Source organism: Falco punctatus (genome assembly GCF_963210335.1).
Source record: "Falco punctatus genome assembly, chromosome: Z".
In the NCBI taxonomy this organism is placed as follows: domain Eukaryota; kingdom Metazoa; phylum Chordata; class Aves; order Falconiformes; family Falconidae; genus Falco; species Falco punctatus.
In genome coordinates, this window is record NC_137586.1 from 44,664,870 (window position 1) to 44,676,641 (window position 11,772).

The following is an 11,772-nucleotide window of genomic DNA, read 5'->3' on the forward strand; positions in this document are numbered from 1 at the left end:
GAAACATATTTTCTTTTCCATTTGCTCCGCAATAGCCGTCCTTTTCTTCTGAATAGTCTGAATGTTAGAACATCTCCTTTTAAAAAAGTGGGAACATTACAGGAGTAGCTTCAAGTACCAAGCCACAATTTCCATGCTGCATCCAAGATGTAGCCATTGAAATCAGTGGATTATATATACTACCACATTTTTACTGACTTCAGTTCCACTGGGCTCTAAATAAACAAGCTTTAGGCTAAAAATCTTTTTCAGTCTTCCAAAATCTTGCAATGCTAAAACTAGACCTCTTGCTTGCTGCTCATCTTAAATAAAAGCTTGGACAACCCCTTCAGCAAGCGATTTAAAAACTTAGACCTAAGAATCCTTTAGCCAGTCAATAGCATTCAATCACATGTTATGAAATCCTTTTTTGAATTACTAAAATGATTTAAATAAAGCAAGTTTAGCATATGTTTTTGGACATAGATATTTATGAGCCAATACTTTTTGTTTATCAGTGTCTAAAAATAGGATCAGACGTGCAGGCTTGTATCAATCTGACATTGTCCAAGGAGGAAGCATCAAAAGGGAATAAGACATACAAACCTTCACTTTGGCAGAAAGAAAAAAAACTCTGCTTTAAAACATAACTGGACAGGTTTATCTAGGTTCCTAACACTAGTAAACTAAGATTATGGGAATTTAGTTCAAAAACTGTCATAAAACCCTTGTTCTAATAAGCAAAGTGGCTGAAGTAAATATCTAAAATAACAGCATATGTCAACACACCATAGTGAGACATATTATTTTGATTTATACCTTTGATTTCTGCATTACTAGATAAAGTAGAACATTAAAAAGCATTTGCCTATTTCTATTGCCAATGAAATTGTATAATAGAATTTCTAAGACGTTTAAAATCTTTCTTTTAGTAAATGTTATCTGCTATTGCTCATGCACACTCTAGGAAGTTTATGAGAGTTTCATGCCAGAGTGTTTTTTGGAGAGAGAAAGTTATTTTTCTATTATTTATGTATAATCTAAGTTCAGAAGGAATTTAAAATAATGAATGTGGAATAATGATCTGTTTAAAAGCTGACAAAAGAGTTTCTGGAGCAGCTTCAGTCTAATATTACCTTTCTTTTTTCTCTAAGTAGAAAAGAAAAATGATGTAAGCTAATGCTGAAAGGTAGATATTTAGATCAGAAACATATGATATTTTAATTTATTCTCACACGGCTGCTAGCTGGTATACCCACGTACATTTCAACTTCAGTATTTCAAACCATCAAAAATCTCATTCAACCTACTATAACCCAGCCACATATCTTGGAAATATCAGTAAATATATAACTAGTTAACCAAAATAAATCAGCAGATTATTGCATGTAAAAAAACCTTTAATCATTTAAAAAGCTAACATAATATGCACACATCCATTTTCAAGGAAATTAGGATGCATACTTTTAAAAAACTGAACATTTAGAAGTTGTATGAAAATAAAGCAGGCCAATTTCTAAGCTCCTTGCAATGACTCCAGCTGGTCCCTCTCACTCCTTTCTCCAGCACTTTGCCTTTGGGGCTGCATTTCTCTGGTGCTCTATGTTTTAAATGGGTTACATAGTCTTGCAGCACTCCATGTCACTGTGCAAGCTCCAGTGGAGAGCTGGAGCTTGTGAGGTATGCTCCAGGTACCTGGTACAAGGCATCCATCTGTCTGTGCAAAGCATCTGGATGAAGATCGCAGGAAGTACCTGTATTTTTCCCTGTTGCTCCCCTGTGGTATGCTAGGGTGGCCCCAGAGATATCCCCAAAGCTGGTGCAGTGGGCTGTTGAGGTGATGGGCCCTGGCTTTGGCTCCAGGGATGCACTTACACCATCACAGGCACAACTGTGAGGTCATTGCATGGGGCAGAAGGAGTAGAGGTGGGGGCTCCTGCAGGATATTTGAGGGGAGAAGGATGTTGAATTTGGTGATGTGTCCAGTGGCTGTGGTCACAAGGGTCATGAACCTTAATTTTAAGATGCAATGATTTCTTGGCATGCCACCAAACTGCAGCCTTCAAAACCCGCTGGGTAATATTTTTTTTCAGTGCTGCTCTCAAGACTGTCACTGTTCCATGATGACATCCAGAAGGCATATCCCAAGCCCTCCCTCTCCTGGAGGAACTGTGAGAAAAATGTTTCATTGTGTTTGAGGGCTACTGGCTCATCAGGCAGCTCTGCCGTGTATGTGGTGGAACTTGAGCTGCTGCGGCCAACGCACTTCCTGTGTTTGCAGCTCTGGTCCAATGGGACAGCACAGACGTGGACGGGGAAACACGTATTTATATGAAACTTGGCAAGAGTTTCCAATGATGTGTGGAGTTTAAGCTGGTGTAATAACTTCACACTGTTTGGTGAGTTAAGGGATGCTGCTCTTATTCCAAATGTAGCTGGAAAAGAAAAACATTTAGAAAGTAACTCCACTTGGCTAGACAGTGTTAGCTGATGCTCCTCTTGTAAACATGCTCTAGGTCAAAGTTGTTTCCCAAGCAGAAGGCCCTAATGAAAACAGGCAACAAGTTGCTGTAACAGACGGGAGAAAAAGAGGGTCATCATAGTGCTGCAGTTGGCAGTTATCACAGCACACCAGCAAAATGCTCTATCTCTGCCCTGTCCCCGTGATGTTCCCACTCGCTGTCTGCAGAGCACACAAGAAATCAGCAACAAAAAAGCACATGCCTGCAGTCATCAGTGCTCTCATCATCTGGCCATTGGAGGCAGCTGAGGCTGAGACGTTATAGGATCCTGTCTGCCTAGTGTGTTCATGGTCCACTCCAGCTGGGAATGACTTCCAGATGTTGGCATGCTGCAAATGCACCTCCAGCCCAGAACCCAACCCCTTATCTGGATGACTCTGGCACTGAACAGGAGGAAGAGGTGGCCCATTCAGCCCAGAGGATGTTAGCAGACTTCATCAGGGCAGGGACCAGCTCTCCAGGAAAGGTGGTTGTGGAAAAACCCTATTTCTGTTGCAGGAGAAAGGTTTCTTATAATTAAATAAATTAAACACAAATCCAACCAACCAAACAAACAGAAAAACCACAAACCCACAAACTCCCAGGAGGCTGGAAAAGTATATGTGATCTACCTTGAAGCCCTTACACGAAATCTGTGTTACATAAGTGCCTTTCTGAAAGAAACTGCTGTTAAAGGGTTAACTATTAGAGAAAGGAAATGTTTGGATCTTTTTGTGTTGGCTTGCTTCTGTGTGATGGTCCAGTCGGCAGAGGTATGAACGTCTGCACAGACACTCATTTTAATTTTAAATTACATGATTCAGGTTACCTCAGCTGCGTGTCAAAGACTAGCTGAAGCAATGTTGAAATAATCAGGATCCAGGAAATACTCTTCTAGCGACGATCTCCTTGCACCCCTTCAGTTTTTTTAGCACATCCACACAACTGGATCTACTTATCTCCTAGTTTTCCTCTTGCAAAACCAGAAATTTTGCTGTTTTGTTTTTTTTTTTTTAAACAGCATACAAAATGTTTTCCTTTTTTCCCCCTTGACATATAGCCCTGCCACAATTTCAAGTCTTTTCTGTGCAATGCTACAAGTTATAAGGGGATACAGATTCCCCCTCCAATTCACATCCCCAGTGCTGTTTTGGAGGGATTGAATTATTTTTTCTGGCAAACTATTTTTCATCTTTTACTGTGGTGTTTCTATAACTGTAGGACATGTGCCCATCTGCTGCAGAATGTGTGTCACATTGCAGCCCACACCTGTATGGACTGGCAAGAATTATACAGATATACACTCACCCAGGTCAAGGTATTTGTGCCAAAGGTATACTTATTTTGAAACTAAGACCAAAGCTTAGAGGTATTTAGCAACCTGAAGTTGTAAATTGGACATCCTTCTGGATTTTTCAAAAGCGCACAGGCATAAATCTCCCACTAGATATTTATCTGCATCATTAAGCCCCTAAATTACATTATAAAGTTGTTGCTTAGGCTTTTTTTTTTCTCCTTAGCAAATTACTTTACAAACCAGTCCTGCCTTTCCCTGAATGTATTACTTGCAAGTATGCACCAAATGCCTTGGCAGAATTATGTTCATGCTTCAAGCTATTTGGAAAATGTTAATTTAATCTGCTCCCTTTTTGTTATTCAAGTGAGCAGCCCATCACCTAAATCACATGTTATCATTTCTGCCTTCTGACTGGCTGCCTAGATGTTTTTACCAGGAGAATTACGAGCATCAAAGGCAATAAGCAGTGAAGCCGAAATGATTTGCTGCTCATAGGAATTGGAGGATAATAGTTATTCCTGTTAAAATTCACTAAACTTGTAGTTGATCTCAGCATATCTCTGGCTTCCATGTCTTTGCATCTTATTAGATGACCCCTGTGACCACAAATCACAGCTACTGCACGCTTACTCACAGGAGTGCTTGCCAGACACTTTTCTTTTAATGTTGATTGCTTCACCTGACTGATGATCCAATAAAGTCTGCATTAATAAAACTGGACACTTAAAATTAGTGCCTTATCCTATGCTTTGGAATTAAAAGAAATATTTAGATGCCTATGTATATACTTATGGGCTTAATGACAGAATTATGAGCCTACTGGTAATTCAGTGTTGAAGACTACTGTGTGTTGCCTGGACATATATGTCAATTAATTCATTTTTATTACCAGATTTAGTTCTAAACTGTGGTCATTTCTTAGCTTTTGAAATTGACCGAGATAATAAAAATGAACTAACATCCAGGTAACAGGCCCAAAGCAGTGTTGACATTTTGTGGTAAGAAAGGTAAATATTTACTTCATGAAAGACCTGCCAAGCTCACAATTTTTGTGAAAACATGAGATTTTAGTAAAGTAAGCAACAAGCTTGCTTTCACAAAAATAGCATTCTGGTAACACTTGGTTTTCCTGTGTGCTTTTCAGAAGAATTGCAGCATTCTATTTTATGGAGAAAAAGAGCACTTTTGAAGAAGTGCTTGGAATGATTTGTGTCTTTTGACCAGATTTGAAGATGAGCATATATATTTTCATCTGTTCTGTGGTTTTTCCAAAGACTACATCTATTTTTCAAATGTTCCACGCTTGGTGCATCATTAAGATAACGAGTGTTCAGCTTCCCCAGCGTCACTCACTGTCTCCTCTGGCACAGTATGTCCCTGCAAAAGCATCTGCAGCCTTGTTCCTCTGGATAAGGAGGCTAGGCCAAGAAGAGAGTTGCTCCTCCTTCTACATTTTTGCACTGTAAACACATGTTGCATCCTTCTGCTTTGTTTACTTTTTACAGACATCTGTGCGGGGCATTTTAGTTTTATTATTTTTACCTGCCAGATGCAGAATGACCAAGCTCCCTTATGCCAGGGCATTTCTATGTTTGAGCAGATGGGCTTAAGAAAGTGAAGAATATATGGATTTCTCTTTTCTTATCCATTTGCAACTGTTTGAGTGAACACATCATCTTCTTTCTGACAGAACGCTACTTACAGAGAAAGTCAAGGGCAGCCATACAGAGGTAAAATAGTCATTAAGGCAAACCAGGGGAGCAGAGAGGAATTTTGCTTGTGTGTATTCCTCTTTTGCTGACTCAAATGTTTTTTTAGTCCTTTAAAATCACCAGGCAGACCAGCTTTGCAGATTGGTCCATTCAGAGCCTCCCTGTAAATCAGGTCCTTCGTGACCACAGTGTATAATTCAATGGCCAAAGGTTTGGCAAGTGCAGATGCAGTCCATTTGCAATGGGTCTGTGGTCCTCATCAAATCAATCACCACCACTGCTGTCAATGTGAAGATACTCTCACTTAAGAGTGTCTGATGGGCACAGAGTTCAGGCTGTGTTTTTAACCCAACCAAGACTGGTCAGGCTGAAAGTGGAGACAGACATGGAGCAACATGGCTCTCCACTGGTGCAGCGACTTCTGCTGCAGTTTGGAGATTTGAAGAGGGCTTTGATGTCTCAACTTCCCTGCCGCACATCACAGACTCTAACGTTACCACTAGGTATCATTAGGAAGCATTTTGATGATGATGCAGTGCATCTGTGATGAGAGCAGAAAAGGAAAAAGAAACTGCAGTTGTATGTCTCTGCAAAACACAGTATCTCCCAGTACCAGTGCAGACCTCTACTTTCTTCATTATTCCTCACCAGGAATAAGACCCTTCTGTCCCTGTACAGTGATGTTTTTGCCAGAGTGGTCAGGCACATGAACAAGCTACATTTGGGCAAACAGAAGTGCAAATTTTATACAGCACCAGCTGCTTCAAGGTACCTTGGTAAAGGCCTACTAGCTTGCTAGCCTCATGGTAACTGTGAGGTACGTGTTCGCTTCTTGCCTGAGGAGTAAAACACCCCAAATCACAGAGGAGTAAAACAGGCAGCAGGTAGCAGGGGACACAGTGGGGCAGCTGTGTCCACGAGCCTGCAGACTGAGTGCAGAGTACTCTAAAAACTTGGCTGTATTTATCTGCTAACATTAGATCCCTTTGATGTGGCTGTGTACTGCATTGTAAAACACAATGCTGTAGAAAAATAGGCCACTAGCAGTGCATATAGAAAAGGTTTGGTTTGGTTTCCCTGGCTTTTCTTTAGCTACCTCGGTTCAAATAAGATGATCTCTACAGCTATTGGCTTTATTCCATACCATAGTACTGAGCTGCTCTCTAGAGATATTTGTTTCCAAACCTCAAGTTATTTCCTTTAAATTCAACCTAAACTAAGGAGGCAGAAGAGGGAAAAGCGACTGGTGGTCTCTTAGCAAAAAACCTGTCCATGTTCCAAATTTCCCAAGAGGTTGTTTTTTTAATTAAAAGGCAGAAGTTCTGGGGAAAAGAGCAGAGCTGCATGACAAAAGTCCTTCCCCAAGCCAGTACCTCATTTCTTTTGCCTCTTTATGCCTCTTCAATTCTAGAAAAGCCTCTGTTGCATGCTAACTGTCCCAGCTGTAACATCTGCATGGTGGGTTTATTTTTTTCCCTCTAAGGCCTGGCTTTTGGAGAGTGACCAAGCCAGTTGAAAAGGACAGACAACTCAGGAATACAATTTCAGAGAAATCTTGGCAAAAGGTGAGCGCAGTCCTGCCAGGTTCCTCACAGGCTGGATGCTGGCAGCAGATGCAGAGGCAGCCTGGAAAGCCAGCCAGCCCTCTCCTTTCAGCCCCCCACAAAGACACCCCTGGGCTCCTCCCAGGCTTTCTGCCCACAGGCTGAACCCCACATTGCGTCCCGAGAGCGGTCACTGAAAGCTGCCCACTGTCCCTGCCAAAGCACCAAGCAGTGTGAACAAGAAGGCAAGTGGAGGTGGATAGCCCTGGCCTGCCATCACAACATCAGGCAGGTCTCTGACATCCCCTCTGGGAGAGAAGGAAGGAAGGAATAGCCTTGCTCCCTGTGCTGGTCATGCGCTGCTAAAAGGATAACTTCAATGCTTTTACTCAGTTGCCCGCTGAAGACCTTCCCTCCTGCTTCTCACCAGCTTGTTTTGCCACCTGTGTAATGAACACAGGCCTCAGGAGAAAGATAACTTGCAATGTACATCTACTTAAACTGCTACTGTAATCTACAGAGGTCCTCTGGTTTCATGTCTCTCTCTCTCCATATCTTGGCAATATGTGACTACATATTGTGACAAAAATAGTGACTACAACCTTTTTTTTCTCCCTGCTTTAATTTCACCCCATAGTACAAACGTTTACCATGTAAATGTATTCAAACCACAGTTTCCACTGCCCAATGCACACTGTGAAAACTTCTCCCTCCCCAGCATGTTTTAAGGTCACTTCCATCAGTTCAAACACTGATTATTCATTATATCAAGTATCCAAGCTGCTAGCTGATGACAGCCAGGAAACCATAAGCTGCCTTGAGGCTTGTCTTCCTATCAGCTCCTGCAGCTGGGCGATGTGGGGATTTTTTCTGCCATTGAAACTATTAGGTTGCTGCAGTTTGTTTGGTTTCAGCTTTCCATAATTGCTGCCATTTCCATGGCTGATTTGGGCTATGTTTGAAGTTAACGTACAATACAAAGCATGCTGCATGTGTAGCTGCTCTCCATGTGTCAAGAAATTAGAGAGGGAGAGTGTGTGTATATGTGCATGTGTGCATATATATAAACATCTGCCATGTATCTGTCTTCTGCTTACTCATGTCTTTAGAGGGGCTTACTCTAGCAAAGGCAACTGAGTGTCTTAATTGCTCTTGCAGTGATAATCATTCAGGTTCCTGCTACTGGGGATATTAATTTTGGTTGGGTGGGAACAGACACCACAAGCAGGGGAGAAGTGGGATTACTGGCAGAGGGTATTTAATGTATATATAGTTACAGGCCACAAATCTCAAAGGTGTTGAATATGGAGGTGTATGCAGATGTGAAACCATCAGGGTGACATTTGTTCATGGTCCTGGGGTTCTCAACCCACTGCAATTCAGTGCAGTCCCAGAGCTGCTTTTACCACAGGCACCGAGGCCACCAGGTATTTATGGCCTACAGACCTGGAGGGAACCCTGGCCCAGAAAAGGAAAGGCAACAGTTGGCAATGGGAGACAGGGTGGTCCTTCATTGGAGCTGCTGGCATGGGATCTCAGGACAATAGGATAAAATCCCTTTCTTGGGTGACTCTCGCTGTATCTCAGGTCCCCATTTGTAACTGGAGGGTGACAAAGTTGCTGCCCACCACCTTCTGCCATATTTGTGAGCAAGCTCTTTCAGGGAAGGATCCCCTTCTAGCGTACATCGATGCACTACTCAGCGTGATGGTAAAAAGGCACTGGTCACCGCTGTGTTACACAGGCACCTGAAGAGTATCTGATGAAAAGAACAGTGAAACATACTGCAATATGTTTTCATTAACAGAAACAGGACAAATAAAAGTAAGGTGGATTAGGTTTCCTTTTTTTACATTAATAAAAATATTTAGACTTTCTATGAGTCTTGCCTTCCCTATGCTGACCTACACTGACAAACAGTTTGTCCCTTTGAATCTCCAGGAGGTGCTCATATGATGTAAAGAGGATGGAGGAAGCTATGAGGGTTTTTTGAAACCATATGAGGACCCGAGAGGAAGGAAAGAGTGTTCATGGGTGGGAGGACACTTCTTTTCACTGAATCTCATTCTTTTTGTTTAGCTGTCCCCAGCTTGCAGCACAGGTGGGAGGCACAGTAGCATATCATCCCGCAAAAATAAATACAACTTAATAGCAGATAGGAGAGAGAAGGGTTGAAATGTGATATGTTGGACTAACTGTAGTTGGTGGACTGGATGGTTTCTCATGTGTGTCTGAAACCCTTGCACATGATAGTAATGGGATGCAGGCTGCCATGTTTTGCTTCACACCCTGGTTTTCCTTGATGTGAAGAAACAGTTATTTCATGGCAAGTAGAGATCATTTGCAAAGATAGATACTGTACTGAAAACAGGGGTCCTACTATCCCAGAGTCACTGGTGGATGTGCTGAGTGTGAATCCTTGTGCCTGGCACCACCAGCCTCATGGACTGCATCAGGGCAGGGCTTCTGGGAATGGACACGGCAAGCAGTAGACCCGCTTAAGCTGACAACAGCGGTATAGATGTCTCCTCTGTGAGTGTAAAATCACTCAGACTTAGAGTATGAGGACCCAAGGACACATGTCCTGCAAGTGTGCTGAACTAGCCCAACCACCTCCCTCCAACCCTGGCCAAGAGCAGCTGCCAGCAGAGCAGTGAAGGAACAGGACATAAGTACAAGAAAGAAGTGGTTATATCTTTGAGGACTAGTCCTGGGTTCCTGAGTGACCATAGCCACAGAGCTGTGCCTTGCTGTAGTTAAGGCAGCAGGAGGCTGAACCCCAGCTCTGCCCTGGAGATAAGCTGTTCTGCCTCCCTTCATCCTTTATTTGATAATTGGGACAACTGGGCCTTGGTACCTTGGTTAAGTGTGTGCTTTGAGATCCATAGGTTAAATGCCATGTAGGGGCTGAACATCAGTGTATATCACAGTGCACCATAGTACAAAGATGTGAAAACTCAGGGTCTGGTTTCAGACCAGTTCAGGTCTCCCAGGTGGATCCACATGCTGAGTCACCTACCATCCCTTGTGTGCAAGCCTGTGCCCCTGCTCCCACAGAGGCCAATCAATGCCTCCCATCCCCTTTCTCACCATCACCCCCTGGCCCTGTCCACTCCCTATCTCCTCCCTCTTGCTGATGCCTGCCTCACCCCAGCTGCCCTGCCTCCCTCCTACACCAGTCACTGCTGTCCCTTGCAGCCTGTCCAGCAGTACCAGCCTGAGACACCGAGATGCACTGATTACAGCCTGCAGGCTAAGCAGCAGGCAATGTAATCATGGGAGTTTATTCTCTTTCCCACTTGTCCTGTTACTCACTGTTTATCAGGATTTTCTGGGTTGGAGAAGCTCTGCTGTTGGAGAGTTTTCTTTATTACAGCAAGAGCCCAAACCCCTCTTGGATGGGGATGGGACCAGTACTCTCCTGCCTGTCTTCCCCGCTCCCTGGTCTCTGCTGACACAGCAGGGACAGGCATCACCTGCCTGCTCGAAAAACACTGTGGGAGCCAAATGCAGGTGAGAGCTACAGCTCTGCAAAATATAATGGCAGCTGTCTAACATGAACTCACCTTGTCAGCATCACCTTTAACAGGCCCTCTTTTTCCCCCATTTCAGCATCTTGTGATATACCACAAATCCTCCCTACCACCACAACTGCAGAAGGCAGGCAGGAGTGTGATCTATGACTAAGGTTGTAGTTTTAAAGAAAACTAATAACACGCTCTATGCAGGGAAAGGATTCAGTCGCTTTACCGTGAGCAGCTTTTGCTGAGTGGAATGAAACAGTAGGTTGCAAGGGCTTTTGCTTTTTCAGACTGACATTCAGACCATTTTTTCATTTTTGACCCATTAGTCCTCTGTCCAGGCTAATACATTTTTGGAAATGCTATAGAAGGGCTGTAGACACTGTATTTGCTGACACTGACCATAATCAGAAGAATTTTGCAGGAATGACTGTTGGCAGCTGCAGTGCTGACCGTGGAAAAGCACTGTGAATGAAAAGAAGTTGCAGTAACAAAAGCCAAATTAAAACAATGGTGAACACCATACACACACATTTGCAATCATTTTGCCATTCATGCAAGCCTCTGCTTCGTGCAGCCCTCCTTCCCTACCACGTCCTTGCAGAGGTCCCTCTGAGCCCCCGTGCTCAGGGCTGAAACCTCAGCTAGGCACAGGGTACACCAGCCAGACCCAAAATCATATTAAAGAAAGTGGAGGGCAGCTGCCAGCCTCCCATGCAGATATCCTCTAACAAGTCAAATAGCACTCCCCAGCATCATCTGAGGTTTCTCTGATTTTTTGCTGTTGCTGTTGTTGTTGACTGTATGCTCATCCCTGCCTTGGAGTGGAGCATGTGGCTCTCACTCCACCAACAGTATAGCAGATGGTTCATGACAGCCATGGCTGAGCCAAGCTGAGCACAGCAGCTAGGTCTACAAAAGCATAGTTATTTTGATCTCCTGCAGGGGCAAAAGAATAGATTTTCAGTGTTAGAGAAGGAAGAGAACTTTTCTGCAGCAGGAAGTGGTTGCAAAAGTAAATTAAGATTAAGGAGATTAAACTGGAGGGGACTTGTCCAAGCCATGAAAAGGTGAAATACTTAAGAATGCCCCTGCAACACTTTGTTGCAGAGAGAGCAGAGGATAAGGAGGTATACCTCTTCCTACATATGCCCATACATTCACACAGTGTTTTCTTCAAGCAGCAGAACCAAGGTAAAATCTACGCAACCACTAGGA

General features: G+C 43.3%; 1 long non-coding RNA gene across 4 annotated transcripts in view; it reads right to left on the bottom strand.

The window, feature by feature from the left end:
• LOC308057083 overlaps window positions 1-11,772 on the bottom strand; it is a 97,842-nt gene that overhangs the window by 17,723 nt on the left and 68,347 nt on the right. Inside the window, exon 3 of one of the 4 annotated variants that reach the window (XR_013925115.1) lies at window positions 517-11,766. The exons of the other annotated variants lie outside the window; for them this stretch is intronic. This is a non-coding gene — a long non-coding RNA (uncharacterized lncRNA). Of the gene's footprint in view, window positions 1-516; window positions 11,767-11,772 lie in introns of those variants that run through there. 4 annotated transcript variants of the gene reach the window in all.